Source organism: Pristiophorus japonicus, chromosome 3 (assembly GCF_044704955.1).
Source record: "Pristiophorus japonicus isolate sPriJap1 chromosome 3, sPriJap1.hap1, whole genome shotgun sequence".
Lineage (NCBI taxonomy): Eukaryota > Metazoa > Chordata > Chondrichthyes > Pristiophoridae > Pristiophorus > Pristiophorus japonicus.
The window spans coordinates 258,621,031-258,632,047 of record NC_091979.1 but is presented as its reverse complement, the minus strand read 5'-3'; positions in this window follow the sequence as shown (position 1 = coordinate 258,632,047).

Genomic DNA, 11,017 nt, shown 5'->3' with positions numbered 1-11,017 from the left:
GAGAGACTGGGGGAGAGAGAGAGACTGGGGGAGAGAGAGAGAGACTGGGAAGAGAGAGAGACTGGGGGAGGGAGAAAGAGAGAGAGAGAGACTGGGGGAGGGAGAGAGAGAGAGAGAGAGAGACTAGTTAGAGAGTGAGAGACAGGGGAGAGAGAGAGTGGGAGAGAGATAGAGAGAGAGAGAGAGACTAGGGAGGGAAAGAGGGAGAGGGGGACTGGAGGGGGGCGGCGGGGAGAGAAAGAGAGACTGGAGAGAGATAGGGAGACTGGGGGAGAGAGAGAGACTGGGAAAAGAGAAAGAGAGACTGGGGGTGGGGGACGGCGGGGAGAAAAAGAGAGACTGGAGAGAAATAGAGAGACTGGGGGAGAGAGCGAGACTGGGAAAAGAGAAAGAGAGACTGGGGAGGAGAGAGAGACTGGAGAGAGAGAGAGAGAGAGACTGGGGGGGTGGAGAGTGACTGGGGGGGAGAGAGAGATTGGAGAGAGAGAGAGAGACTGGGAAGAGAGAACGACTGGGGAGAGAGAAAGAGAGCGAGACGGGGAGAGAGAGAGAGACTGGGGGAGAGAGAGAGAGACTGGGGAGCGAGAGAGAGATTGTGACTGAGGGAGGAAGAGAGAGAGAGAGAGAGACAGGGGAGAGAGAGAGACTGGGGGAGGGAAAGAGAGAGAGACTAGATAGAGAGTGAGAGACTGGGGAGAGAAAGACTGGGGAGATAGAGAGAGAGACTGGGGAGGGGGGGGAAGAGAGAGACTGGGAAAAGAGAGAGAGAAAGACTTGGGAGAGAGTGAGAGAGGGGGACTGGGGGGGGGGAAGAGAGAGAGAGCAACTGGGAAAAGAGAGAGACTGGAGCGAGAGAGAGAGACTGGGGGGATAGAGAGAGAGAGACTGGGGGAGGGAGAGAGAGAGAGAGAGAGACTAGATAGAGAGTGAGAGACTGGGGAGAGAGAGAGACTGGGGGAGGGAGAGAGAGAGAGAGAGGCTAGGGAGAGAGGGAGAGATACTGGAGGAGGGAGAGAGAGAGAGAGACTAGATAGAGAGTGAGATACTGGGGGGAGAGAGAGTGGAGAGAGAGAGAGAGACTGGGAAGAGACAGAGAGAGAGACTGGGGAGCGAGAGAGAGATTGTGACTGAGGGAGGAAGAGAGAGAGAGAGACAGGGGAGAGAGAGAGACTGGGGGAGGGAAAGAGAGAGAGACTAGATAGAGAGTGAGAGACTGGGGAGAGAAAGACTGGGGAGATAGAGAAAGAGACTGGGGAGGGGGGGGAAGAGAGAGACTGGGAAAAGAGTGAGAGAGAGACTAGGGAGAGAGCGAGAGAGGGGGACTGGGGGGGGGGGAAGAGAGAGAGAGCAACTGGGAAAAGAGAGAGACTGGAGCGAGAGAGAGACTGGGGGGAGAGAGAGAGACTGAGAAAAGAGAAAGAGAGACTGGGGGGTAGAGAGACTGGAGAGAGAGAGAGTCTGGGGGGAGTGCAGAGAGAGAGACTGGGAAAAGAGAGATAGAGAGACTGGGGTGGGGAAAGAGAGAGACTGGGGGGAGAGAGAGACTGGAGAGAGAGAGAGAGACTGGGGAGAGAGAACGACTGGGGGAGAGAGAGAGACTGGGAAGAGAGAGAGAGAGAGACTAGGGAGAGAGAGAGAGAGGGGGACGGGGAGCGAAAGGGAGACTGGGAAAAGAGAGAGACTGGAGAGAAAGAGAGAGAGAGAGACTGGGGGAGAGGATGACTGGGAAGAGAGAAAGAGAAAGAGACTGGGGAGAGAGAGAGACTGGGGGAGAGAGAGAGAGAGAGCGACTGGGAAGAGAGAGAGAGACTGGGAAGAGAAAAAGAGAGAGACTGGGGGAGGGAGAGAGAGAGAGAGAGACTAGATAGAGAGTGAGAGACTGGGGAGAGAGAGAGAGACTGGGGGAGGGAGAGAGAGAGAGAGAGAGGCTAGGGAGAGAGGGAGAGATACTGGAGGAGGGAGAGAGAGAGAGAGACTAGATAGAGAGTGAGATACTGGGGGGAGAGAGAGTGGAGAGAGAGAGAGAGACTGGGAAGAGAGAGAGAGAGACTAGGGGAGGGAGGGAGAGAGAGAGAGAAAGAGACTGGGGAGAGAGAGGGAGAGAGAGAGAGAGATACTGGGGAGAGAGAGAGAGAGAGTGGGGGAGGGAGAGAGAAAGAGACTAGATAGAGAGTGAGAGACTGGGGAGAGAGCTATTGGGGAGAGAGAAAGAGATAGTGAGACTGGGAAGAGAGAGAGAAACTGGGAAGAGAGAGAGAGGAAGACTGGGGAGAGAGAGAGAGAGAGAGAGAGTGAGAGAGAGAGAGACTGGGGGAGGGAGAGAGAGAGAGACTAGATAGAGAGTGAGAGACTGGGGAGAGAGATACTGGGAGAGAGAGAGAGATAGTGAGACTGGGGGAGAGAGAGTGAAACTGGGGGGAGAGTGAGAGAGACGGGGGGAGACTGGGGGAGGGAGAGACTGGGTAGAGAGAGAGACAGGGCCTGGGGGGAGAGGAAGAGTCTGGGGGAGAGAAAGTGAGACTGAGGAGTGAGAGACGTGGGGAAGAGAGTGAGACTGGGGGAGAGTTAGAGACTGGGGGGAGTGAGAGAGACTGAGGGGAGAGTGAGAGACTGGGGGGAGTGAGAGAGAGAGACTGTCGAAAGAGAGAGAGAGAGACTGGGGAGAGAGAGAGACTGGAGAGGGAGACTGGGTGAGAGAGAGAGACTGGGGGGAGAGAGAGAGAGAGAGTGGGGAGAGAGAGAGAGAGACTGGGGGAGGGAGGGAGAAAGGTAGAGACTGGAGGGAGAGAGAGAGATTGGGAGAGAGAAAGGGGCAGAGAAGAGAGAGACTGGAGGAGGGAGAGAGACTGGGAGAGAGAAAGATAGAAACTTGGGGGAAAGAGAGAGACTGGGAGGAGAGACAGAGAGAGACTGGGAGGAGAGGGAGGGGTTGGGGAGAGGGGATCAGAGGGGAGAGAGAGAGAGAGGGAACTCAAGGAAGATGGATCATTTTCTTCCACCCCCACCCTCTTTACAGCCGCACCACCTTCTCCCTCTCCTCCCCCTACATCTGGTTGATTTCTCAGAAAGCTCGGTGCGTGTGTGACAAGTGATATTATTGGAGTGGATGAAATCTGGAAGTCACAAAACTGTCACTATTCACCTCATACCCAATAAACCTGTTAACAATCTGTGATCCACAAACAATGCCACATCTATAGCGTGGCAGTGGGCAGGGGGGTAAGGTCAGGAACTTGGGCTGGGTCGGGGCAGGAACTTGGGCTGGAGGATGGGTCAGGAACTTGGGCTGGGATCGGGCAGGAACTTAGGCTGGGGTCGGGCAGGAATTTGGGCTGGGATCGGGCAGGAACTAGGGTTGGGATGGGTCAGGAACTTGGGCTGGGATGGATCAGGAACTTGGGCTGGGATCGGGCAGGAACTTGGACTGGGATGGGGTAGGAACTTGGGTGAGGGGGGGGTCGCGGGGGGAGGTCTTAACCTATGAGAGTGAACTCTATCCTGTCTGGAGTCGGCAGTCAGAATGGCTCAAATTACACTTTGCAAAGTCACTGATTACGTGGGCTAGATGGTTCTAATTACACATTCCAGAGAAACTGCTGGGTGTGTCTTATCCTGCAAGGGAACCAATCAGCAACCAGATCATGTAATCAAGGGGACCCAATCAGAGCATTTTACTGTTACAAATTAACACGTCCTCTACAAATCCATGCTGGCTGTCCCTTATTAACCCATACTTCTCCAAGTGAGAATAAATTTTGTCCTTGTCAATGGTCTCTAGTAGTTTCCCCACCACTGGTGTTAGACTGATTGGCCTGTAGTTACCAAGTTTATCCCTCTCCCCTTTTTTGAACATTTGCAACACTCCAGTCCTCTGGCACCAGTCCCATATCCAAGGAGGATTGAAAGATTGTGGTCAGAGCTTCTGCTATCTCCATCTTTGCTTCCCTAAGCAACTTAGCATGCTTTCCATCTGGACCGAGTGACCTGTTAACTTTGAATGATGCAAACCTACTTTGCAAATCCTTTTTATCTATTTTATCCTATCCAATATCTCTACTTCTCCTCCCCTACTGCAACATTAACTTCAACCCTTCTTTTTAAAGACAGATGTAAAGTATTCATTCAGTACCTCAGTCATGCTCTCTGGCTGCACAAGAAGATTTCCTTTTTGTCCCTAATCGGCCCCACATTTCCTTTAACTATCCTTTTACTTTTTATATTATACAATCATAGAAGGAGGCCATTCAGCCCATTGTGCCTATGCCAGCTCTTTTTAGAGCTATCCAATCAATCCCACTCCCCTGTTCGTTCCCCATAGCCCTGTGATTGTTTTCCCTGCAAGTATTTACCCAATTTCCTTTTGAAAGCTACTTTTGAATCTGCTTCCACAAGCCTTTCAGGCAATGCATTACATTCACAACAACTCGCTGTGTAACGAAAACAGTCCTCATGTCACCTCTGATTCTTTTGACAATCAATTTAAATTTGTGTCTACTGGTTGCCTACCCTTTTGACACTGGAAACAGTTTCTCCTTATTTACTCTGTCAAAACCATTCATGATTTTGAACACCTCTATTAAATTTCTTCTTAACCTTCTCTGCTCTAAGGAGAACAAACCCAGCTTCTCCAGTCTCTCCACGTAACTGAAGTATTTCATCCCTGGTACCAATTTAGTAAGTATCTTCTGCATCCTTGCTAAGGACTTGACATCCTTCCTAAAGTATAGTGCCCAGAATTGAATACAATACTCCAGCTGGGGCCTAACCAGTGTTTTATAAATATTTACCTCAATTTCAAAATTCTCATCCTTGTTTTCAAATCCCTCCATGGCCTCAACCCTCCCTATCTCCTCCAAACCCACAATCCCCTGCGATGTCTGCACTCCTCTAATTCTGCCCTTCTGAGCATCCCTGATTATAATCGCTCAACCATCGGTGGCCATGCCTTCTGTTACCAAGGCTCTAAGCTCTGGAATTCCCTGCCTAAACTTCTCCGCCTCTCTATCTCTCTTTGCTGCTTCAAGACGCTCCTTAAAACCTTCCTCTTTGACCAAGCCTTTGGCCACCTGCCCTAATTTCTCCTTATGCAGCTTGGTGTCAAATTGTTCATCTCAAAATACTCCTGTGAAACGCCTTGGGACATTTCTCTGTGTTAAAGGCACTAGATAACTACATGTTGCACAACTTGTGCACAACAAACTCCCACAAACAGCAATGTGATAATGATCAGATAATCTATTTTTGTTATGTTGATTGAGGGATAAATATTGACCAGGATACCGGGGATAACTCCCCAGCACTTCTTCGAAATAGTGCCATGGGATGTTTTACATCCACCTGAGAGAGCAGACGGGGCCTCGGTTTAATGTCTCATCCAAAAGACGGCACCTCCGACAGTGCAGCACTCTCTCAGCACAGCACTGGAGTGTCAGCCTAGATTTTTGTGCTCAAGCCACTGGAGTGGGACGTAAACCCACAACTTTCTGAATCAGAGGCGAGTGTGCTATCCACTGAGCCGCAGTTGACACTAGGAGGAGGCCGATATGGATCATCCACTCGGCACGTCTGGCTGAAGATGGTTGCAAATGCTTCAGCCTTGTTTTTTGTACTCACGTGCTGGGCTCTGCCATCATTGAGGATAAGGATATTCATGGAGCCTCCTCCTCCTGTTAGTTGTTTAATGGTCCACCACTATTCACAACTGGATGTGACAGGACTGCAGAGCTTTGATCTGATCCGTTGATTGTGGGATCGCTTAGCCCTGTCGATAGCATACTACTATAGCCAAGGATCCTGTATTTCTCTTCAAGAGCCTTCTTAACTAGTCCTTGTTATGCCTTGAATAAAGAGTCAGATCAGATACTGCAAGCTCAAAGTAAGGTGCGACCATAGTCCTTTATTACAGATCTCAGAGTGTCTCTCCAGTCTGTGAGGCCTCCTTATATACAGGTGCTCCCAAGGGTGGTTAGACATGGTATTTACAGGTTTACATACATAACAACACTCCCCGCCCTCCCCCTCCCCAAAGTCAATAGTGTAACTATTTACAATGTGAGTCAATCTGGGACCTTCCTTTCCCTGGTTGATCATCTTGGTGCAAATGCTGGTTTTGGTGAGTCATTTGTTGGGCCCTCGCTGGGCTGCTGCGCAGCTGGCCTTGCTGGGCTGCTGGGGGTGGTGAGTCCTGCTGGGCTGCTGCGGGTGATGGGTTCTGCTTCATGGTCAACCGCTGGGTCGGCTGCCACTTGTGTGTGTGTTGGAGGGTCAAAAAAGGTAGAGTCTATTGTGGGATGTTCTGGATAGTCTGTAAATCTGAGTTTGGTTTGGTCCAAGTGTTTGCTGCAGGTGAGTCCATTTGAGAGTTTGACCACAAACACCCTACTCCCCTCTTTGGCCAAAACAGTGCCAGGAAGCCACTTGGGACCTTGTCCATAGTTCAACGCAAATACAGGATCATTTATCTCAATTTCGCATGACACATTTGTGCGATCATGATATGTATTCTGTTGAAGCCACCTGTTCTCTACCTGTTCGTGTAGATCAGGGTGTACTAACGAGAGCCTTGTCTTAAGTGCCCTTTTCATGAGTAATTCAGCGGGAGGGACTCCAATGTGCAAGTGGGGTCTTGTGCGGTAACTAAGCAGGACTCGGGATAAGCGAGTCTGCAGTGAGCCTTCAGTTACCCTTTTCAAGCTCTGCTTGATTGTTTGAACTGCTCGTTCTGCCTGACCATTGGATGCTGGTTTAACCGGGGCAGATGTGATCTTTTTGATCCCATTGCGGGTCATGAATTCCTTGAACTCGGCACTGGTAAAGCACGGCCCATTGTCACTTACAAAGACATCAGGCAGGCCGTGCGTGGCAAACATGGCCCGTAGGGTTTCAATGGTGGCAGCGAACGTGCTTACCGACATTATCACACATTCAATCCATTTGGAGTACGCATCCACAACCACTAAGAACATTTTTCCCAAGAATGGGCCTGCATAGTCGACATGGACCCTGGACCACGGTTAGGAGGGCCAGGACCATAAACTTAGTGGCGCCTCCCTGGGCGCATTGCTTAAATGTGAACATATATTACATTTGTGCACGCAGGACTCTAAGTTTGCATCGATACCGGGCCACCACACGTGGGATCTGGCTATCGCTTTCATCATTACGATGCCTGGGTGGGTGCTGTGGAAATCACTGATGAAAGTGTCCCTGCCCTTTTTTGGCATCACTACCCAATTACCCCATAGGAGGCAGTTTGCCTGTATCGACATTTCATCTTTACGCCGCTGGTACGGCTTTATTTCCTCCTATATCTCTAACGGGACACTAGACCAACTCCCGTGGAGCACACAGTTTTTTACCAAGGACAGTAAGGGGTCCTGGCTCGTCCAGGTTCTAATCTGTTGGGCGGTAACAGGTGATTGCTCACTCTCGAATGCTTCCATTACCATGACTAAATCTGCGGGCTGTGCGATCTCCACCCCTGTGTTGGGCAATGGCAGCCTACTGAGAGCATCGGCACAGTTTTCTGTGCCTGGCCTGTGGCGGATGGCGTAGTTGTATGCGGACAACGTGAGCGGCCATCTCTGGATGCGGGCCGATGCATTCGCATTTATCCCCTTGCTTTCAGAAAAGAGGGATATAAGTGGCTTATGGTCGTTTCCAATTCAAATTTGAGCCCGAACAGATATTGATGCATTTTCTTTACCCCGTAAACATACGCTAACGCTTCTTTTTCTATCATACTGTAGGCCCTCTCGGCCTTAGACAGACTTCTGGATGCATAAGCAACCGGTTGCAATTTCCCAAATTCATTAGCTTGTTGCAATACACACCCGACCCCGTACGACAACACATCACATGCTAATACCAAACGTTTACATGGATCGTACAACACAAGCAATTTGCTTGAACATAACAGCTTCCAGCTTTCTCAAAAGGCATTTTCTTGGCTTTTACCCCATTCCCATTCATCTCCTTTATGCAGTAAAGAGTGCAGGGGTTCTAACAATGGGCTAAGACCCGATAAGAAGTTACCAAAATAGTTCAGGAGTCCTAGAAACGACCGCAGCTCCGTCACGTTCTGTGGTCTCGGTGTGTTCTTAATTACCTCCGTCTTCGACTCGGTGGGCCTGATGCCATCCGCCACGATTCTTCTCCCAAGGAACTCCGCTTCAGGCGCCAGGATAACACACTTCGAGCATTTTAGCCCGAGCCCCACACGATCACGCCGACTAAGAACCTCCTCCAGGTTCTGCAGGTGCTTGACGGTGTCCCGACCTGGAACCAAGATGTCGTCCTGGAAGACCACAGTGCGTGGGACCGACTTCAGCAAGCTTTCCATGTTCCTCTGGAATATCGCTGCGGCCAATCGAATCCCAAATGGGCATCTGTTGTAAATGAAGAGACCTTTGTGCGTGTTGATGCAGGTGAGGCCTTTTGATGATTCCTCCAGCTCCTGTGTCATTTGGCCGAGGTCAAGTCCAGCTTCGTGAATGTTTTCCCTCCCGCCAGCATCGCAAATAGGTCGTCTGCCTTTGGTAGCGGATATTGATCCTGCAGTGAGAAATGATTGATAGTTACTTTATAATCACCACAGATTCTGGCGGTGCCGTCTTCCTTGAGGACTGGAACAATCGGACTGGCTCACTCATTGAATTCGATCGGCGAAATGATACCTTCTCGTTGCAGCCTGTCCAGTTCGATCTCCGTCCTCTCTCTCATCATGTAAAGTACTGCTCTTGCTTTGTGATGGATGGGTCATGCCCCCGGAATCAAATGGATCTGCACTTTTGCTCCTTGGAACTTCCCGATGCCTGGTTCGAATAGTGAGGGGAACTTGTTGAAGACCTGGGCACATGAGGTGTCGTCGACGGACGAAAGCGCTCGGATGTCATCCCAGTTTGAGCGTATCTTTCCCAGCCAGCTCCTGCCGAACAGCGTGGGGCCATCGCCCGGTACCACCCAGAGTGGTAACTCGTGCACCGCTCCATCATAGGAAACATTTACGGTAGCACTGCCAATTACAGGAATCAGTTCCTTTGTGTATGAATTTTAGTATGAATGGGAGCCAGGACTAGCCTGGAGGCCTTGCTGCACCACAATTTATCGAAAGTCTTTTTGCTCATAATGGACTGGCTCATGCCCGTGTCTAGCTCCATGGACACCAGGAGTCCATTTAATTCAATCTTCAGCATTATCGGAGGACACTTTGTGGTAAATGTGTGTACCCCATAAATCTCTGCCTCCTCGGCCTGAGGCTCTGGTTCATCATGATCCACCTGGATCTGTCCTCCTCTGCAACATGGTGGTTTGCAGGATTAGCAGGGTTTGCAGCTCGCCTGCACATACGTTGGAGGTGTCCCATTATTCCACAGCCCTTGCAAACGTATCCTTTGAAGCGGCATAAATGGAAACGATGATCACCCCCGCAGTGCCAACAAGGTGTTAATGGCCTTGTATTCACCACGCTTGATGGTGGACTCTGAGTCAACTGCGGACGTGCAGCTGCAGGCGTGTAAATCCTGCCTTGTACATTTCGATTCAAAAACAACGTTACTTTGTTCACAGTACTTGCAGCAGCACTTGTGTGCTGAGAAATTTGTTTGGTATTGTCACTGGTGGCGATAAACGCTTGTGTTATCGCTATGGCTTGACTCAAGGTTGGGGTCTCTACAGTCAAAAGTTTGCGAAGTATTACTTCATGGCCAATGCCAAGTACAAAGAAGTCCCTGAGCATGTGCTTCAAATTCGCAATGTCCTGCAAGGCGCCTTAGCTCGGAGCCGTAGCTCGCCACTTCCTGGCCTTCAGACCTCTTGTACGTGTAGAACCGATACCCCGCCATCAGAATGCTTTCCTTCGGGTTTAGATGCTCCCGGACCAGTGTGCACAACTCATCGTACGACTTGTCTGTGGGTTTCGCTGGAGTGAGCAGATTTTTCATGAGGCCATACGTTGGTGCCTCGCAAACAGTGAGGAGGATCGCTCTTCGTTTGGCAACGTTCGCTTCTCCTTCCAGCTCGTTGGCCACGAAGTATTGGTCGAGTCGCTTCACAAAGGTTTCCGGATCATCTCCCTCCGAAAATTTCTCCAGGATGCCCATGGTTCTCTGCATTGTTGCGGTGGGGTTCGTCATTTGTATCTCATCGCCAGTTGTTATGTCTTGAATAAAGAGTCAGACTAGATACTGCAAGCTCAAAGTAAGGTGTGACCGTAGTCCTTTATTACAGATCTCAGAGTGTCTCTCCAGCCTGTGAGGCCTCTTTACATCCAGGTGCTCCCAAGGGATTGTGGGATCCCTTGGGACTCCAGGGGAGAAACCCTCTGGTGGTTAGACATGCTATTTACAGGTTTACATAATAATAGTCCTGACGCCTTCAAAGATATGTGCACTTACACCCTGGTCTCTCTCTTTCTGCACCCCCTTTAAAATTGTATCATTTAGTTTATATTGCTTTTCCTCATTCTTCCTACTAAAATGTATCATTTCACACTTCTCTGCGTTAAATTGTATCTACCATGTGTCTGCCCATTTCACTGGTTTGTCTATGTCGTCTTGAAGTATGTAACTATCCTCCTCACTGTTTACTACATTCTAAGATTCATTTCATCTGCAAACTTTGAAATTATGCCTTGTATACCCAAGTCCAGATCATTAATATAAATCCAAAAGAGCAGTGCTCCTAATATGTTTATAAAATATTTGTTGTTTCCCTTTTATGTTACCTGCTAATCTTTTCTCATATTCTCTCTTTGCTCTTATATCCAATTTCTCCCTGCACTCTCTGTATTCTGCCTGGTTGCTGAATGTATTCTGTAGCTGACATTTGTCATAAACCTCCTTTTTTCCTTTGTCATCCAGGGAGCTCTAGCTATGGATGCTCCATCTTTCTTCCTTATGGGAATATGCTTGGTTTGTACCTGAACTATCTCTGCCTTGAAGGCCTGCCTTGCTCATTTAGTGTTTTCCTGGCCAATATTTGTTTCCAGTCCACCGCTGTGCTGGTGCTCTTCACAAAT